This window comes from Balaenoptera acutorostrata, chromosome 13 (genome assembly GCF_949987535.1).
Source record: "Balaenoptera acutorostrata chromosome 13, mBalAcu1.1, whole genome shotgun sequence".
In the NCBI taxonomy this organism is placed as follows: Eukaryota; Metazoa; Chordata; class Mammalia; order Artiodactyla; family Balaenopteridae; genus Balaenoptera; species Balaenoptera acutorostrata.
The window spans coordinates 26,269,209-26,283,450 of NC_080076.1; the positions used below are offsets into that span (position 1 = coordinate 26,269,209).

Sequence of the window (14,242 nt, forward strand, 5' to 3'; positions counted from 1 at the left end):
GATGCCAGAGAAGGGACTGCCTTGCCCAGGGACACTGAGCCAATGGGGGACAGAGCCAGACAGACTTGGCCTGTTAGAACTCTTTCAAGAGCCCAGTGTAATTATGGGTCATCTTGTCCCTCACCTCAAGCCTCCTCTTTTCGTGAAGAGGTCCTGCAACTTGGTTGAATCTCTCCTTCAAGAAGAGGTGACTTTCTGCAGAAAGTTTAAAGTGGGCTCTATTTGTGTGGTCGTTAAACATCTTCTGAAGGTCTCCTGGGAACAGATGCTAAGGCAGGCTCTGGGAAGACAAGGATGGGGAGAACGCTCTCCTTATTCTTGTGGAGTTCACAATCCAGGGGGCAACGCGCAAGGTAAAGCACAAAAGCTAAGATACAGTGTGAGCAAGGGCTCTCTGGGAGCTGGAGAGGGGGATGCCTCTGGTCAGGAAGAAGCTGCCCCCAGCTCTTCTAGGGAAAGTCAGGCTTCGGGATGCTTGAGCTGGGAACTGAAGAATGAGTTTGCTAAGCATATCGAGGAGGTGGGAGTCGGGGAAGGTATGGGCATCCCACATAGAGGAGACATCTCAGGTGGGAGGGGGCATAGCGCTTCCAGAACCTGTAAATATGGTTGAATCACGATTATTGAAAGAGTGTGTTTAGGGGAGGGCCAAGAGACCGCCCAGAATGGGGGGCTGGGCCAGGCCATAAAAGCCATTGAGCATGGCGACACTAAAGGGTTTGGACTTACCTCCTGAGGGCAGTGGGGAGCCATTGAAAAGTTTTATTAGTCAATCAATGCTAACTGTCCAATAAGCAACCCCTGAAATGTTAATGGCTTAACCTCAAAGGTTCAATTCTACTCCAGTGAAGTCTGCTGAGACCTCCAGAGTCTGCAGCGGGAGGGGAGAGAAAGACGGAGAAAGCATACCAGCTCATAGCGCCCTCAGCCTGGAAGTGGCACATATAGTTCTACTCGTAGTCTGTCGGCCGGAAACAGTCAACATGGCCCCAGCCTACCTGCAAAGGAGGCTGGGAAATGTCGGGAGGCACAGGCGTGCCTGGAGAGCACGAACAGCTGCCACAGGAGACTTTAGTCAGGAGAGTGCTGTGGTCTGATGTGTGACTTGGGATGTTCACTCTGGCAGTGGACTGAGGAGGGAGTTAAAGGGCTGCAAGCGTGGAGATGGAGGCCGGACAGGAGGCTCTTCCAATTGTCTGGTGACAGAGCTCTCCCTGCTCCCCAGTCCTCTGCAGACTGCAGCGGGGTGAGACTTCAGGGAAGGAAGGTTGGTGGAGACTGCCATGAGGGAGGCAGACGGCTCAGAGGCCATGGGAGGTCAGTGACGGGCGCAATGGGCAGCCGCACGTAGGGCTGCAGGGCTCGCAGTGGGCCTGACTGAGCTGGGGGTGTTATTGGCCTCTTCAGAGTTCAGGGCCTCCCTGAGCGTGAGCTGTGCTGAGGCAGGCCTCCTGCCTTTTCCACCGTGTTCTCGGTGCTCCGGAGGTCCTCACTTACCATTTGGATCGAGTGAGCACGTGGTAAATGAAACCGTGGGTGGAGTGAAGGGGCTTGGGGGAAGGAGGGAGCTGGATGGAAGCATCCCTGGGAAAGAGGAGCCTTGAATGGCCGGTCTTCCAAGGTAATAACACTTCTCTAGTGTTCCTAAGCTTCATTGCCACCTGTTTGTAGCTCTGAGGAGTAATGCAAGCTGCCACTTCAGAAGGACTGTCAGGTACTTTCAGAGGAAGCGTTTGCTCATGAACTTCTGCATAGCTGTGCTCATTTTAACCCAGTGCCTGGCTGTGTCCCCACTGCCATCTTCCACTGGTAATACCGTGGGGATGGCAGGCCTCCTGCCCAGCCTTTGCTCTCCTGGTTGCCCTGTCTGATGTCAGGCTCTCATGCCAACCTAAGGAATAGATGTCCCAAAGCTGGCAGCGGGGAGGAAGAGACCTGAGTTCTGGTTTAAACTAGGCTGCTAACTTCCTGGATGATCTTGCAAAGTCATCCTGTATTTCTGGGCTTCAGTCTCTTCTGTTGGGTGGGCGTGGGGATTTTAAATGAGAGATCTTCAAGCTCTGACATTTCCAGCTCCACAGGATGGAAACTGAATATCCTAAGGGCCCAGCAATTTTCAGAACACTGCTTTTTCAACTAGAGGCAGGAATACCGGGAGGCATATTGGGAGTTTCCAGAGGTGGTCTGGGCGTGGCAGAGCTCACCGATTTCTCCTGGGGCTGCAGAAAATGGGGGGTGTGGGTCTCAAGTGTGGGCCTCTTCCTTCTCTTGCCTCTTTGGGAAATGAACCCCTTTGAGAAATGGGTGAGAGCCACAGGCCATCTCTCCAGAAAAGCACATGGCATGCACAGAACCATGTACCAGACGCACACCCTCTTTTACGTTTAATTTTAGGGGCTCATGGCCTCCCTAAAATGCAGCTGGGCTATCTACCTGCTTCTCTCTCCCTAGCGGGTTCTGGGTTCCTTTTACAAATCCAGTGCTTGCTCCTGAGCCAAGTTGTGGAAGAGCTTCAGGAGCCGAAGGAAAGTCCTCAGAGGTGTTTGCTTTGACCTCACAAGGGATTGGATGAGACCTCTCTAAAGAGAGGCAGAAAATCAGTGCAAATTTATATGGCAACAGCTGAAGGCACTTGATAGGTGGGGTGTGTGTGTGCTTGTCTGAGAGAGAAAGTTGGGGGGCAATGTGGGTGTATGGGCACTCTTACCTTGATAACATGTCTTCTGGGAGGGATTCTCTACTTTTTTGTAATTAAGCTTTTTATTTTGAGATAATTAGAGATTCGCATGCAGTTATAAAAAATAATACAGAGGAATCCCTTGTATCCTTAACCTAGTTTTCCCCTTTGGCAATATCTTGCAAAATTATAATACAGTATCACAGTTAGGATATTGATATTGATACAGTCAAGATGCAGAATATTTCCAACACTGCATGCATCTCTCCTGTAGCCCTTTTACAGCCACGGCCACTTCCCTTCTCTGCTCTCAGTCTCTACTTAACCTCTGAAAACTAATAATCTGTTCTTCATTTCCATAATTTTATCATTTCAAGACTGTTATATAAATGCAATAATACAGTATATGTGTAACTTTCTGGGATTGGCTTTTTTCACTCAGTGTAATTCCCTGGAGATTCATCCAGGTTGATACATTTACCAGTAGTTTGTTCCCTTTTATTGCTGAGTAGTGTTCCACAGTATGGATGGACCACAGTTAGTTTAACCATTTATGCATTCAAGGGCATCTGGATTCCTCTTTGACTCATTGGTTATTTAGAAGTATGTTGATTTGTTTCCAAGTGTTTAGAGGTTTTCCTGTTATCTTGCTGTTATTGATTTCTAGTTGGATTCCTTTGAGGTCAGAGAACACTCTCTATATGAAACAGAGAATGAATTCTGTATGAAAATTCAATTCTTTTGAATTCACTGAGATTTGTTTTATGGCCCAGGATATAGTCTATCTTGGCATTTGTTCTGTGGGCACCTGAGAAGAATGTACATTCTGCTGTTGTTGGGTGGAGTGTTTTGTAAATGTTGATTAGATTCTGTTGGCTGATGGTGTTGTTGAGTTATTCTGTATCCTTGCTGATTGCCTAGTTACTTTATTAATTTTGAGAGAGGAGTATTGAAGTCTGCAAATATAATTGTGGATTTATGTATTTTTCTTTTCAGTTCTATCAGGTTTCGCTTCACATATTTTGTATCTCTGTTGTTTGGTGCATGTGAATTTAGGATTTCTTGGTGGATTAATCCTTCATCATTATATAATATTCCTCTCTGTGCTCACTTCGGCGGCACATATACTAAAATTGGAACAATACAGAGAAGATTAGCATGGCCCCTGTGCAAGGATGACACACAAATTCATGAAGCGGTCTGTATTTTTGTTAAAATGGTTGTGGTCATTCTATCTATCTCTAATAGTGTCAACAATAAAAATAAAGTTAAAAAAATATTCCTCTCTGCCTCTGGTAATTTTTTTCTCCCTGAAGTCTAATTTATCTCATATTGATACAACCATTTTTGCTTTCTTGTGATTAATGTTTACATGATATATACATTTTCATCCTTTTACGTTCAACCTGCCTATATCATTTTACTTGAAATGAATTTCTTATTAACAGAATAGTGGGTCATGTTTTTAAATGATATTTTTATTTAATACTTATTTATTTTTAGATAAATAACAAGGATTTACTGTATAGTACAGAGAACTATATTCAATATCCGGTAATAATCTATAATGGAAAAGAATCTGAAAAAATATATATGTTTAACTGAACCATGTTGCTGTACACCTGAAACTAAGACAATATTGTAAATCAACTATACTTCAATTTAAAAAAAAAAAAAGAAAGAGAAAATCGTCACCAAAAAACAGAAAGTCAGTCTTAATCATGTGCATTTCTAACTTATGTGGACTGACCAGATCAAAGATAATTTAGAATATCAATGGCCATTATGGGGAACATTTGAAATCCCCAAACTTAATTTCCTTAAAACTGAATTGGTGGGCTTCCCTGGTGGCGCAGTGGTTGGGAGTCTGCCTGCCAATGCAGGGGACACGGGTTCGAGCCCTGGTCTGGGAGGATCCCACATGCCGCGGAGCAACTGGGCCCGTGAGCCACAACTACTGAGCCTGCGCGTCTGGAGCCTGTGCTCCGCAACAAGAGAGGCTGTGATAGTGAGAGGCCCGCGCACCGCGATGAAGAGTGGCCCCCGCTTGCCACAACTAGAGAAAGCCCTTGCACAGAAACGAAGACCCAACACAGCCAAAAATAAATAAATAAGTTAATTAATTTAAATAAATAAATTAATTAAAAAAAAAAAACTGAATTGGGCTACAATAGCTCAAAAACTTCCAGAACAGAGTTCAATACTTATTTCTATTGGTAGTTTGAGGCTTCCCTATGTTATCAGGAGTCTAAAATTGCCTCACTGAAAAATAAGATTTTAAGATTAATGGGGCAAAGAAATTATTAAAGAAAGATAAAATGGCTCCCAAAGCCTTAGGCTCTTCTTTTTGGCTTTTTTGTCTCAGATTCCCCTTCGGCACCATCTTGTCTCTCTCTTTGGCTCCTCATGTCCAGACTCCACCTCCACCACCATCATACTTATTCCCTTCTACACTTCCTATGCCTCTTCTATACCCTCAATTCTCCCATATTAACTTTCTTGCCGAACTTTCCCTTTTCTCTAAAACCCTCCCCACTCTTTTCCTCTGAACTTGTCAGAAGCTTTCCCTTCAAAATTGAGCCTTCTGAGGGTCCAGAGGCTAAACTTTTAATTCCTTGGACCAAAGGTAAATAGTGAGCCATTGTTAAAGATTTTTTTCAAAGTAACTAAAGTTTCTCACAAATTTGCTGAGGAATTCAAACTTATCAACCTGGTTTCTCTGACTTATATCAGCTAGTTCATATGCTTGTCAGGGGATGCCAGGCCCAGCATTGGGTGAAAAACACAAATTGGGAAAATACTGAAAGGTCTCTAGCATTGTAAAGGGGAGACCGACCTGCTAATTTATCATATGATCAGGCTTGGGCAATAGCCAAATGACTTCGTCAAGCATAAATTGATATTTTTAGATTATTCACATTTAATGTAATTATTGATATTTTAGGGCCTCAGTATGCAATTTTATTTTTATATTTTCTGTTTGTTGTCTCTTTCATTTCTGTTTTCTTTTTCCTGATTTCTTGTGTGCTACCTAAACATTTTAAAGTATTCCACTTGGACTTATCTATAGTATTTTTCAGTTTATATTTTTCGTATTTTTTTTAGTGATATGTACATTATGTGTACATGACTTAACACAGTCTACTGGTGTCATCATTCTACCAGTTCAAGTGAAATATAGAAACCTTACCTCCCTTTATGTCTTTTTACCCTCCTTCTGATTATAATGTAATTGTCTTAAATATTTCCTCTACATTTAAAACCACATCAGACAGTGTTATAATTTTTGCTTCAACTGTCAAATATCATTTAGAAATTTAAGAGGAGAAATAAGTCAGTTGTATTTACCTACACTTTTGCTTAAGTGTATTTCTTCCTTCCCGATGTTCCAAGGTTTCTTCAGTTGTTTCTTTTCTTTTCTTTTTTTTCCTAAAGAACTTCTTTTAGCCACTCTTGGGGGTAGGTCTGTTGGCAACAAATTCTCTTAGTTTTCCTTCATATGAGAATGACTTGATTTCCCCTTCATCCCTGAAGGATATTTTCACTGGATACAGTATAAGATTCTGGGTTGATAGTTCCTTTCACTCTTGAAAAATGTTATGCTACTTCTTTTTGGTCTCCATGGTTTCTGATGAGAAATCTGCTGTCATTCTAATTGTTTTCCCCATATCGGTAGGTGTCGTTTCTCTAGAACTGTTTTCAAGATTTTTTTCTATGTCTTTAGCTCTCAGAAGTTTGACTATGATGTGTCTTGTGGATTTCTTTCAGTTTATTTTGTTTAAGGTTCTCTCATCTTGAATCTGTAGGTTTGTGTCTTTTTCCAAATTTGAGAGGTTTTCAACTATTGAGCACTTTTTCAGTCCACCCTTTTTCTCCTCTCCTTTGAGACTCCAGTGACAAGAATGTGAGACTTTTTGTTGTATTACTATAAGTCCCTGAGGCTTTGTTTGTTTGTTTGTTTCAGTCTATTTTCTCTCTTTCTCAGTTTGGATAATTTTTATTGCTCTATCTTGCAGTTCATTGATTCTTTCCTCTGTTCTCTCCATTCTGCTGTTGAACCCATCCATTGAATTTGGTATTTCAGTTAATATATTTTTCATTTCTAAAGTTTCCATTGGTTCTTCTTTATATCTTATATTTCCTTTTTAGATTTTGCATTGGTTTCAATCATGTTCATAGTTGCTTGTTGAAACATTTTTATGATGGCTGCTTTAATATCTCTGTCAGATAATTCTAACATCTCTGTCATCTTGGAGTTGGCATTTACTGACTATTTTTTTTCATTCAGTTTAAGGTTTTCCTGGTTCTTTAAGATAAGTGATTTTTTATTGAAATGTGGATATTTTGGGTAATATGTTTTGAGACTCTAGATCTTACTTAAAACTTCCACTTTGGCTGGCTTTTTTTTTTCAACATGCTCCAGAGGGGAGTTTGGGGGCCCTGGTTTATTACTGCCAGGTGGGGTTGAAGTCCAGGTGTCCCACTCGGCCTCTACAAATTCCTTTCTGGTTAAGAGGGGTTGGAATGCCTAGTTACTCGTCCCCTTGTGACCTCCACTGACACCACAGGGGTTGAGGATGGCCTCTTCACTGCTGAGCAGTAGTAAAAACCCTGACTCTCCACTAGGCCTCCTCTAACACCACTCTAGTGGGGAGGGGTTAGGGTGACTCATTACTGCTGGGCGGGAGTGGGAGTCAAGGCTGCACTGGGCCTTTGCTAGCATGGATGGGAGTGGGACCACAGTTTTGTTTTGTTTTTTTTGGCAGTGTTTGACTGGATTAGAGAAGTTATTGTATAGAAATTTGTCTTTCTAGGCTTCCCCTTTCCTAGTCTTTTGGCTAGAAAGAACAGGCTTGGGCTTCCCTGGTGGTGCAGTGGTTGAGAATCTGCCTGCCAATGCAGGGGACACGGGTTCGAGTCCTGGTCTGGGAAGATCCCACATGCCGCGGAGCAACTAGGCCTGTGAGCCACAATTACTGAGCCCGCGCATCTGGAGCCTGTGCTCTGCAACAGGAGAGGCCGCGATAGTGAGAGGCCCGCACACCGCGATGAAGAGTGGCCCCCACTTGCCACAACTAGAGAAAGTCCTCGCACAGAAACGAAGACCCAACACAGTCATAAATAAATACACAAATAAATAAAAAAAAAAAAAAAAGAAAGAACAGGCTTTTGTTGGGGATTTTTTTGTCTGTGCCTATTGATATTTTCAGGTTGCCAGCTTCTTCAGCTCCAAATCTGGGATATATGAGGCCAAAAGAAAACCCACCATCCAGAAACTTCACCATCCTATCTTCCTCAGGTCCCAAGGTCCCTAGCTATTTGCTTCTCTTTACCTTTCAGATTCACATGATGTTTGTTTTATGTATAATATCCAGGGTTTTTAGCTGTATTTAGGGGGAGGCATAGGGCAAAGTGTGTCTATTCCATCTTCCCAGAAGTGGAAATCCTCTCTACTTCTTTTTCTTTACTACTTTTTAGCAATATTGAGAATGTAGTCCATGTATTTGGGAAAGTTTTAAACAGTACAAAAGAGATACATGAAAAGTTCCCTTTCAAGTCCTGTGTTCTGGAGTGGCCACATGGTTCTTCTACCAGTGGCAGTCACTGTTACCAGTGCTTGTGTGTCCTTTTCAAGAGAGTCTTTGTGTGTGTGTGTGTGTGTGTCTTTCTATACTTGGTAGTGGCACCAACTTAAACTCCATTAACCATGGATGAGAACAGTTATACACACTCTGGTTCAGCAGCACTGTGTATATTTAAGCATATTTGCCAACCTAATATATGAAAAACTGGATTGCATTATAGTTTTAATGTGCATTTCCTGCCATGTGTGAGGATGAGCATCATTTCTGATGTATAAAATACATTTGTGTTTCCTGCTTTGTGGTCTGACAATTTAATTTCTTCTTTATTGTACATTTCTCTATTGGGTTGTTGGCATTTCTTACAGACCTGCACAGGTTTGCACATGCACATTATTTATGTAGCAAGGAAATGTGCCCTATGCCTGTCATATATGTTGCCAATATTTTGTTCCTATTTTTTCCATTTTCTTTTGACTTTATTGTATTTTATGGTATTAGATATTTAAAAAATTTTGAACTCAGATGTAGCCTTTTTAAAAATGACATTTGAATTTGGGTCATGTTTTGAAAGTTCTTCCTAGTTCAAGATTATTACATATATTCTCCCACATTTTTCTTCTAGATCTTTTCATAGTTGCATCTTTTGTTTAGGTCCTTGATACATGTGATCCAAAATTTTTTTAGATCATTCCTGAATTGTCTCAACACAATTACTTGAAAGGTCTATCTTGTCCCCAGTGGTTTGAAATGCCACCTTGATTTATTGTGGGTCTTCTCTGTGTAGGTGCTTATCTGCTTTGTCAGCAAATTACCAATGGCAGCTGGTGGCCTGGGGAGGCTGTGCTGAGGTGATCTCGGAGCCATCTGCAAGGAAAGAAGCACTTTTGGAGAGGGATAAGGAGCAAGGGTGGCTGATTCTCCCCACCTTGGACTGCTCTGTTTTGGTCTCGTGAAAATGGGCTGAGCCTGTTTCAGGGACGTTTTCCAGCCATCTTGCCCCCTGATGGTAAGAGGCCCCTCTGTCTGCTCCTCTTGTAAACCACAGGTCCTGCTCTTCTCTTAAATATCTCCTACATCCACCCCTCATCCCTATTCCCCTCTTCTGTCCTTGACACCTCTTCACTTCAGGCCTTTACTATTATGGCCTAGTTTTTGAGTACCCTCCTAAATGTTTGTTTTAGTTATCTCTTGCTACCAAGCAAATCAAGACAAATTTAGTTGCTTGAAACAACACACATTTATTATCTCATAGACTTATTATTGCCGTGGACCACGAGTCCTGGCACATCTTAGCTAAGTCCTGGCCTTCAGGGCTCTCATGAAGCTGCAATCAAGGTGTCATCCAGGGCTGGGTTCTCATCAGGAGGCTCAATTGGGGAAGGATCCATTTCCTTTTTCATGTGGTTGTTGTGGCTGTGGGATTCATGGAAGCTTGCTTCATCAAAGCCAGAAAGGGAGAAAGAGTGTCTCTAGTGCCCGGTTACTATCAAAATGGAGCAAAATAATGTAACGTGATTGCAGGAATGACATCCCATCATCTTTGCCATATTGTACTGGTTAGAAGTCATACCACGTTCAAAGGTATGATCACCTGGAGGCAGGTCTTGTGGGATGCCCTTGGAATCTGTCCTCCACATGGGTTGTTTTCTACTCTAGTCCACACTTCACTGTGGAGCCAGATTAATTTTCTTAAATCACATCCCTGACCTTACTAGTCTTCTACTCAAAAGTCTGCATTAGTTAAAATTCATACAAAATGTTCTTATATTAGCATTTAAGGCTTTCTCCAGGAGCTGTCTGGCAGTTATCTGTCAAAATTGCCAGTGCACAAAGCCTTTGACCCAGACTATATCCCAGATCTCTACTCCCACACAAGTGGAATAATGAATGCACAAATGTAAGCACTGCAGAATTGTTTGAAATAACAAAAGATTGGAAACAACCCAAATGGGAGGGGCTGGTTGAATACATTACTGTACATCCAATCAGTGGAATACTACACAGCCACAAGATGGACGAGGCAGCTCTTTATCAATTCATGTAGAGTGATCTACACCAGTGATTCTCAGAGTGTGGTTCCTTGACCAGCAGTATCACCTGAGAACTTGTTGGAAAGAAACAAAGAAGAACTACAAAAACAACCCCCAAATAATTTACAAAATGTCAATAAGCACATACATGTCAACAGTTACTTTAAATGTAAATGGAGTAAATGCCCCAATCAAAACACAGAGTGGCTGAATGGATACAAAAACCAGACCCCTACATATGCTGGGAAAGTGACTTTTCACTGTATATCGTTTTGTACCTTTTGAATTTGAACCACTTAATGTATTACTTATGTAAAATATTAAAATACAAAAGCCCCATCCGTCTGACCTCATTAGCTTTCTCTTTCACCTCTCACGTGGCCTGTTCACACCAGTCAGACTTGCCTCTTCACTATCCCTTGGGTTAGGGTCGCATTTCCTGGCCATGGGCCATCGCTTATGTACGTGCCCCCAACTGGAATTCCCTTTACTCTTCTCTGTATAATTAAAGCCAACTCAAAGGTCAGGCGCAGATGCCGCCTCCTTTGGGGATTTGCCTGACCCCCGCCCTGCAGGCAGGATTAACTGGCACTTCTCGGCTTCCCCAGCCTGTGCCTTTCTTCTGCCCACTGCCTGGCTGTCTTCTTTAATAGAATGGCGGCTCTCTGCAGGCAGGGACTCGGCCTCGCACATCATTGTGACCTCAGCACCCAGCATAGCCTGCAAGTTGATACCTAAGAATCTTTTAGTGAATAACTGAGTGAGCAAGTGAATGATGGACACAGAGATGGGGACATAGGGACACAGGGTGAGCTGGAGAGTGAACAGACCTAAGAGTGGGAATTGTCAGAGAGGAGAAGAATGAATCTGGGCAGGAAAGATGGGGAGAGGTTGCGGGGAGAATCTGCTGGTGGCTGGGCTTTCTACCGGCTTAGGTTGGGGGATGAGCCATCATCAGTGCCCTGGGGGGTGGGGTGGGGAGGACACCTTGACCTGGGGGCCCATGAGATTCATTTCGTTTTATTGGAGGGGGGAGTTCTTTTAAAAATGCAGATGAGCTTTGGAGGGGCAGTGATTGAGGGGTAGAATGTGTGCCTTAAAAAGACCTCACACAGACTGGCAGAAGGGCAGGCTGCCCTCCCAAGGGGGTTATTTTGATTACAGCCAAGTCGAAGTGAAGTTATTTTTTAATATTAAAAAGAATATGCCCCCCCATGGCCACTCTGTCCCTAACCTCCCTCCATCTCGAGAAAGCATCTGACATTTCCTGCACATTTTAACTTTCTAACCAAATAATGAAATAATCATATTGGCTCCTCAGTCACAGGATTCATTTTCTCTCATTCCTGGGCTTCAAAATTCATCTCATATTTTAATCTGTTTTGAGCTCTTTTCAATTGCCTTGGAGATAGAGCCAAAGGTTCCTTGAACTCCTATTGCCTGCCGTTGTTTGGTTTTGCTTCCTGTGGGGTATTCTCTTTAATAACACGGTCTGTCCTGCAGCAGCGGCAGGAATTCTAGGGCGGTTGGGGCTGGGCCTCACACTTCGTGGCTTCCTGACAGTAAATTAATGCCCACATTCCGACTCTGGGCATTCTCATTTTCTGCCTTCCTCTTGAATGGTACCCTCCCTTCTCAATTGTATTAATGTTTAAAAGCCCAGCCTCCCATAGAAATTCTCTCCCAACTACTCTAGGCCACATGATCCTTCCCTCCTCTGAGCATCAAGTAAACACACAAAACACAACGGCAATAACAACCAGCATTTCGGAGCCTAAATATCTTTCAGGCACATTCTGAGCACTGTTATGGGTTAATTCATTTGATTCCACACTCTCCTCTAAGGTAGTATTAGTTTTAGTGTCCCCATTATTTTGATGAGTAAACTGAGGTAAAGAGAGAGTCCATAACTTGTCCAAGCGCTGCAACACACCTAAGGTCAGTTTCATGCAGTTGAACTCTTGGTTTTCCTGTTTCATGTGTGCACGTCATAGCTTCCCAACCAGACAGCAGGCCCTCAGGGTGGGCGCTGCACCCTTCTAGGTGCTGTGCGAGGTGGTGTCATTGTAAATACTTGTTGGTTGTTTGAGCTCCTTGTCTCATGGAAGACCAGAGAGGGTGCTGGTTTGGAGCAGGAGGCAGGGGGCCGTCTGTACATTTCTTAGAGCCATTTGGGGTGGTAGGTGGAGTTGCTTGAGAACTTACCCACGCTTCTTGTTTGGGGTAGGGAGTGGCAAAAGGACATGGTGTGGTGCAGGTGGCAAGGCTTCTCCTTAGGGGCATGAAACCATGTGTGCTGTAGCATTGTTGGAGAGAGTTGGGTGCCCATCAAGGAGCATGCTGTGACTCTGGGGAGAGACGAGCTCACTGCCAAGGGTCCTCCTTATGAAAATGAGAAGGGCCCCTATGTGGGAAGTCCTTGGCAGTGGGGAGGGACCAGAGTCAGCTCTCTGTCCCAGGGGTTCCTCTCTGGCACTGGGGTCTGGTCCTTCAGTTGGGTTGTCTTTGTTCCATAAAGATGACAACCCAGGCAGGCATTTCACCTCTTCAAGTCTCAATTATCTCATCTGTAAAAGGGGGAGAAATACCCAAACCTGCCTTCCTTGTGGCAGAGCATTGGGAAGGGCAACTGAGAGTGTACGCATCAGGAACAAAAGCTTCATGGCAGGTAGGACTGGAATTACATCATTGGAGACAATTTCTCTCTGGGTCTCTCTTCCTGACATACTGTCTGATGGACCTGTATGTTTGTCCAGACTTGTTAAATCTGTGTAGCTTCGGCTTCTCCCTTTCTGTCCCTGGCACCTCGCATGAGCCCTTCTGGGGCTGTCTTTTCCTCCACATCAGGGTTCTGAGACCTCTCTGTGCAGTTGAATCCCCTGGATGCTTCTGATGCCCCAGGCTTACCCCCAGAGGTTCTGACCCCATGGTCTTGGGTGCATCCTGGGCTTGGTATTTCTTAAAGGCTTCCCAAAGATTCCAGTGTGCCCCTGCATTGAGACCTACGCTCCACAGCATGCTGAGGCACAGGGCATGAATGGAGAGAAGAGAGAGGAGAGAGGGTCTATCAGAATCTCAATGTTCCCAGTAAAAATTTTTGAAAATCATGTTTGTTAGATGCTATGTTTTAGGCCTGATACTGAATGTATTTTGCAAGGTCAAATAAAATTGAGTACATTAAATTTTTATATTTAGCAAAAGACTGTACAGGTGAGTTAGCATGAATCCCCTCTGGGATCTGAGGGTTGAGACCCTGGAGGAGCTGGGAAGCAGGGGGCAGCAGCAGACCTGGATCCGGGAAGCCTGGTTACCAAGGCTGACTCCATCACTCACTTGCGAATATTCACACCTATCTCACAGAATCATTGTGAGGGGCAACGAGATCATTCATGAAACCTTTTTGAGAAACCAAGATTTCTGTAGAAATAAAAATATTGCATAAAAGCAATTGTGTTCTGTATTCTGTCAACTGTGACTGTCTGGACATCATTCGTTAGGAGTTCTGCCTGACACGGGGAGACCAGATGTCCCAAATTCCCGGTCTCCCACGCAGGTTTACCCCACCATGTGCATTCCAGACCTCATCCACTCCTGGCACCGCTGACCAGCCCTTCCCCTCCCCAGCTCCCGTCTTCAAATTCCATCGCCCTCCACTGGCTTCTTCCCCTCAGGACAGAAACATATCCCTCTCTCCCAGAGTAAAAAGAAAATACACCTGTGACCCTTGGGCCCCCTCTTTCTGGGACATATAACTCATGTGGAGACTCCCCTTTCGTCACTCCCTTCTCCCTCTATTCTGGCAGAGGCCACCCATTTCCCATGGCCGCCAGCTGCTCCATCCTTGTCTACCTGAGGTCTCTGCCATAGGTGCCCTGTGGACCACTCCCTTCATGACACACTCCCCTTCCTCTGGCTCCCTCACCTCCTCCCTTCCCCTCTCACCCTCACCC

General features: G+C 44.0%; 1 protein-coding gene and 1 non-coding gene across 7 annotated transcripts in view; both read left to right on the plus strand.

Moving 5' to 3' along the window:
* The window catches only part of ZBTB7C (zinc finger and BTB domain containing 7C), a 376,550-nt gene that overhangs the window by 39,112 nt on the left and 323,196 nt on the right, over nucleotides 1–14,242 (plus strand). The window lies entirely within an intron of this gene.
* Nucleotides 3,781–3,887, plus strand: LOC114235892 (U6 spliceosomal RNA). Its single transcript, XR_003621968.1, has one exon. It is a non-coding gene; the product is annotated as a U6 spliceosomal RNA (small nuclear RNA).